Raw genomic sequence first — 5,771 nt, forward strand, 5'->3', positions numbered from 1 at the left:
CTCTTCTTAGAATTACTCGATGGCGATGGCTTGCAAGTAGTTTTTGTCATCCCTAAGGGGATTAGTCTCCCCCTAGGAGAGTATCAAGTCAGGTCGGGTCGTAGGGACAATCTGGGTCAACAAACTAGATCATTATATTTTATAATATATATAAGATAGTTATTATTACCACATAAAATATCATTTACATTTCTCTGTTTTCTTCAAATTATTTTAAAATCATACTCATTAGAATCTATATACATCCCATTGCACATTTATGTTTGATTGCTAGTTTATTTCTTTTTGCACAAACATGAGAAAATGCATCTGCATCCCATTCTATTAAGGAAGAACAAAAAGGCAATTAAAGTAAAAAAAGATAGGAAGGGAGAGAAAAGGTATAGTACATGTATTATCCTTTAAACATTATAAAGTACATTTAACACAAGGTATGAAGGTCGATTAAAAACTAATTCACCTTGTCTCCACATCCCATGCTATTAGGGAAGAACAAGAAGACAAGTAAAATAAAATAAGATAGGAAGAGAGAAAAATTTGTATATACTATCTTTTAGATGTTGTACATGACATTTTAATTCAAGACATGAAAGATTGATTAAAAAGGTATTCCACTTCCCTCCACATTCCATCATGCTACATAAGAACAAAAAGACAACTATAATAAAACAAGATAAGAAGAAAGAAAGAGAAATCAATGTAAAACATTTCAATAGAAAACTTGAGATAATACTAAGATGCTATTCCCTTCCCTTGTGATTATTGTCAATAAAAAAACAAGAATAAAATAGTATAAATGAAATAAATAAATACCAATACATGTGTCTAGAATTCAACAAGTACCTACCAATTACATCCACTTCTTAATTGCTAAATTGGATTGGGATTGATATTAAGAGAGTAAATTCCCTCATTGTTTTTGCTCATTTTTTAATATTTTGATATTGAGACAAAAGATATTAATTTTTTATTTTTTTAATGAATATGTGTGTTTTTTGTTATCAAGATATTAACCTTTTAGTGGAATGTTCCTTTCTATATTTAAGATAATGATTGCACCTGTTACATAATCTATCATCTAAAATCTTATACCATTGGGCAATTTTTAACAGTCATTTGGGGATTTTCTCCTTATAAAGTATGTACAGATTTCATAATCTATGAGTATCATTCATATCCGCCAAAGAGTTAAGAGTAGCCAGAGTCCTCCATAAAGTTGTTCTTGCAAGGCATAGTGTGTTATAACAGTTCATAATGGCCAAAGTTCTCCTAAACCTGTTCTTGCAAGGCATAGAGTGTTAAAACAAGTCACATGCCAACCAAACACTCTGGTGGGTAATTGGGTACCTAGATTTGTCAGTACAATAGTCATATACCATGTGATTCACCCTCAACCACATGTAATTCATGTCTTGTACTGGACTGAGATTCTTGTAGTTCAAACCTTCCTATCAATTGGTGGTGTTAGAGGGACAACTAACCCCTCCAGGAATTGAGCATGCTCCTATATCAAATTATGTGTAATAAGAATTGAATGGTTCTTTACTCCACTCTAACTTCTCTACCCCTCCTCTTGTAGCCCAGTCATCTGCTTCCCATAGAGTGGAATATATCCCCATGTATTCCCATGAGCTGAGATTTTGGATAAAGGGACCCTTTTGCTTCATTGTTTTTATACTTTCTGATTGGTATATAATCTACTAAGAATCTACATACATAGAAATGTCCTCTTTTTAGTGTAATTGCTCAAAAATAAAAAGAAATAATTGGGTGAGTGAAGGCTCTGCTTACACTATGTGATAATGGCTCCATAGAATAGAGTAGGTATGAAATTCTGCAGAAGGATCAAACCAGAGGTTTACTCTCTGTTCTTTGTCACCTTTGCCATGGGCAAAAACATTTGTTTGGACAATGTATGGTTGTCCTGATTTGTTCCCCAAAAACTCAAAGTCTAATTCATCCCTCACATTTATTGTGTCTGAATTCATCTGTCCATACAAATGTACCAAAAAGGAAGGGCATATTTAGATCTAGCATACTTAAACCTGAAGAGGGGTCTAAAATGGAGAAACTTAAACATTGAGTTAAATAAAAATGTTGGTATAATTATTTATTCATCTCGGATATTATTACACCTTACTTAAGTTTACTTAGGTACATGCATTTCATAGTAGTTTAAGTTACTTAGGTACATGCATTTCATAGTAGTTTGGGTATGAAACACTTGGGTGTTTGTGTCACATTGGGATAGTGTGTTGTAGGAGATTTCCACCTTTTATGGTGTGATCTTGTTTTTGATAAAGGGAAAATAGGTTTTGAGGGGACCAGAAACCTCATACACCAGGTTTTGAAGGGACCCGAAACCCTCAGATTTTGCTAGGATCTGGAACCTACAGAGAAACTTCTGCTAGTAAAGATAGGCACCAAAAATCAGCAAATCATATCAAACAAACTAGCAAGTGCCAACCAGAAGCCAACACTACCACAAACAGGAAAAAGCCAACCAAACTAAAAGAAAATCATTATAAAATCTACTGGCAACACAACCTAAGCCTATTAGTGAAGTTGATGAACTCCCACATCCAGACATCAGGGATTTTCCGGGTTCCCCTCCCCATATGCATAAAAATCAGGTAGCTAAAGGCTAACCTGTCCCTTAACCAAAACCTAGCACAAACTAAGTTGGGCCCTTCAAAACTATCAACATCCAACCAAACATAAAAATAAAAAGGGGGTTTTGAAAGGATCCCCTAACCTTGCAGTTGTGAACTTGTTATTACTTTATCATATCCAATTATTGTGGGATGATAATTCCACCTTCGGTGGGTGATCCACCTCATGTGGAATATTTTATTGTTTCTCCTACCTACCCTTGTTTCTTATTGAGCCACATGTCATGTTTGTGTGCTCACATATCCATATAGCCTTGCCTATATAAGAAGACTCATATTCATTGTATGTAACTATGAACTATGGATCATTTATCTATTGATGAGAATACAGTTTATTCTTGTCCTATATTTTGTTCTCTCTTGTTTGTGCTTTCCATTGCCTCTTGATCTTGGCAAAATCTCACAAAAAAGAATGATGCAGTGAAAGCCCAAAAGAGATTAAACTAATTGCTTGTCATGTAAGCCTTGCTTCACTTGTGAGATAGACAATACTTTTATTAGTCTCCATTTTCTAGTAGACCATGGAGCACACAAAGGTATTTGATAATGCATTTCCATATCAAATCTTACATTTCCTAGACAAACTATGCAACCCAAGTACAAGTGGTAGAAGAGAATATCAATTGGGTCCTAATGGAGGAGAGAGATGGAAGCAACTTTTATTCCTTTTTTAACTGATGAGGAGCAAACAATTGGAAATAAGGCTAATGCAAACCCTTTATAACTTCAAGTTCATGGCAAGGTGACTCAGAGAATATTATTGAAAGAAGTTATAAACCACACTTTTAAAACTTTTAGGGTCTAATAATGATTTGATAGGGTTAAAAATAGTCAAAACCACCCCATTAAATGAACAATAAATCATTAGTAGAGTAGTATGGATCCACAAAGAACTAATTTTTAATATGTTTTTGATTAAGAGAAAACAAGTTTTTAAGGGACCAGAAACCCTTTACAAGATAGGTTTTAGAAGGACCTGTAACCCGAACCGAAAGATAAACTTGAAAGTCCACTCAAAGAAACAGAACACAATAGAGACTCGGCACAACCAATCAAAAGAAGGGGAACAACAAATGCACCCACCAAACACCAACAGGCTGCAAAAAACTAGCAGCCCCAACCCAACCAAGAAGGATCAAGAATTTGTCCTACCCTTGTGGGATCGAAGGGTCATATCAAAAGAGAACTGGGACAATTTCGATTTTTTACTTTTAATAGTAATCCATCCCTCCTCAACCCTAGCAGCAGCCTTTTGCCAAGAGGATGGATCCATAATAGAGGACCTCCCATCATCAGGAGGAATAGAGCCAGCATCCAGAGAGGCAGGAACAACAGAGGTAGGGACAACAGAAGATCCAACAACAATTTGGGATGCAGGAGGGTCATCCATTGAAGAAGAAGATCCAGCATTTTTCAAACGATCAGTCAGGGTGCAAGCATCCACACATTCCTGAGGAACAGAGGCAACAACCAGAGGCACATCAGCCTAAGGAACCTGTGCCACCACCTAGGAGAAGCTTTTCTTTTTAACAAAATACTGTTTAGAGGATGCACCCTTCCACCAAGTAGTAGATCTTTTTTTCTTTTTATTTGTTTCACATCATGCAGCAACATGTCCAGTCTAGAAGCACTTTCGACATCTAAAGGGGATACCTTCAAAGTTGAGCGGTTGGACCCAATATCCCAAGGAAGATTTAATCTCTAAGTCAGCTAGAAGCCCTTTAGAGACATCAATGTTAACCAAAATCTGAGCATAAGTAGAGTGATAAATCTGGAAAGAATCCTTATCAATCATTAAGAATTCGCCTAAAGCATCCCCCACTTCCTCTAGCAGAGAGTCCATCCATAGATGAAGGGGAAGGTTAGGGAGCCTAACCCAAATAGGAATCTCATTAAATGAATCTATAGATGGGTTAAAACCCGGGAACCAGGGTTTAACCATCAAAATAAATTTGTCTTCCCAGCTGAAAGGATTAATACCTAAGATTTTCGATCTATCCTCTTCATATTCAAATTTGGCAATGAAAAAACCCTTGGCAGAAGGAAGATGTTAACTAAACCTTTTATGATCGGTTCCCAGCTTTGAGAAATCCAAGTGTGCGGCTGAGGAAGGCTTGGCCAGAAACCCCGAAACCTGCAAATCTGACTATGAGCTTCAAATACAGAGGAAGTGTGGATGATCTCCATATCAGTATCATCAGACACCTTGAAAACCAAAGGTTTGCATACAGTAACAACCACAAGCCCCAAGCCACAGGCATCCCGATCAGCAGCAGAGGGCGCTGGAAGCACCGTATCTCCAACCTTAGAGGAAACCCCCGCAAAGCCCCCATTCACAGCACCAGACAAAACCCCCGCAGAACCCCCATTCACAGCACTAGGCGAAACCCCCGCAGAGCCAGGCAAAGCAGCCTCACCAGCTGTTAAAGGGGGAACAGGGAGCTGGACAGTCGGTTTCACTACAGTAGACTGCCTTAGGGCAGCGACGTCGGCAGACACAAGTGGCCTTAGGGCAGTGGCAACAGGCATCGCAGTAGCTAGTTAGAAAATTTTTTCCTACTTTTTAATATGTTACTTTCAAGTGGTTTCATATATTGTTTCTTTGAAGTAAATCCTGAGCCTGGAATATAATTCAATCACCACTATAAGCCTCTATTGTCTCCTCAACTTTAAATTTGTCTATTCTTAGCCCATAAAAACAAAGATATACTTGAGTTTTTGTCCAAAAGAAGTTGAATGACATTGCCATTGAGTGCACTGGCTTGCTTGATGTGGCCATCTCCCCAAGTTATGTGAAAGTGTTCCCAAAGGACTGGAGGGGATGCCAAGACAGACATCACTAGAAGCCTATTTAAAACAATAAGCAAAAATAAACCTTTCTCTTTCCATTACAACTTCTCTTACTGTAATACAAAATTTAGTAAAAGCAAGTATACACATTCTATGAAGAGACGTCAATCTAGATCATCATAGCTATTGTGATGAGATGCTTTGACAAATTCTTGCAATTATCACACCGAGTCCTAAAAATACACTGGCCCACAATTTCCATGTCAAAATCCCTAATTTTTTACCAGCAGAATTGCAAAGATAAAGTAT

The 5,771-nt window shown here is 37.2% G+C and overlaps 1 pseudogene; it reads right to left on the minus strand.

The window, feature by feature from the left end:
- Positions 1 to 1,308: 1,308 nt before the first annotated feature.
- On the minus strand, positions 1,309 to 5,201 carry LOC131074978 (probable xyloglucan endotransglucosylase/hydrolase protein 6; annotated as a pseudogene).
- Between the last annotated feature and the right edge of the window lie 570 nt (positions 5,202 to 5,771).

This window comes from Cryptomeria japonica, chromosome 5 (genome assembly GCF_030272615.1).
Source record: "Cryptomeria japonica chromosome 5, Sugi_1.0, whole genome shotgun sequence".
In the NCBI taxonomy this organism is placed as follows: domain Eukaryota; kingdom Viridiplantae; phylum Streptophyta; class Pinopsida; order Cupressales; family Cupressaceae; genus Cryptomeria; species Cryptomeria japonica.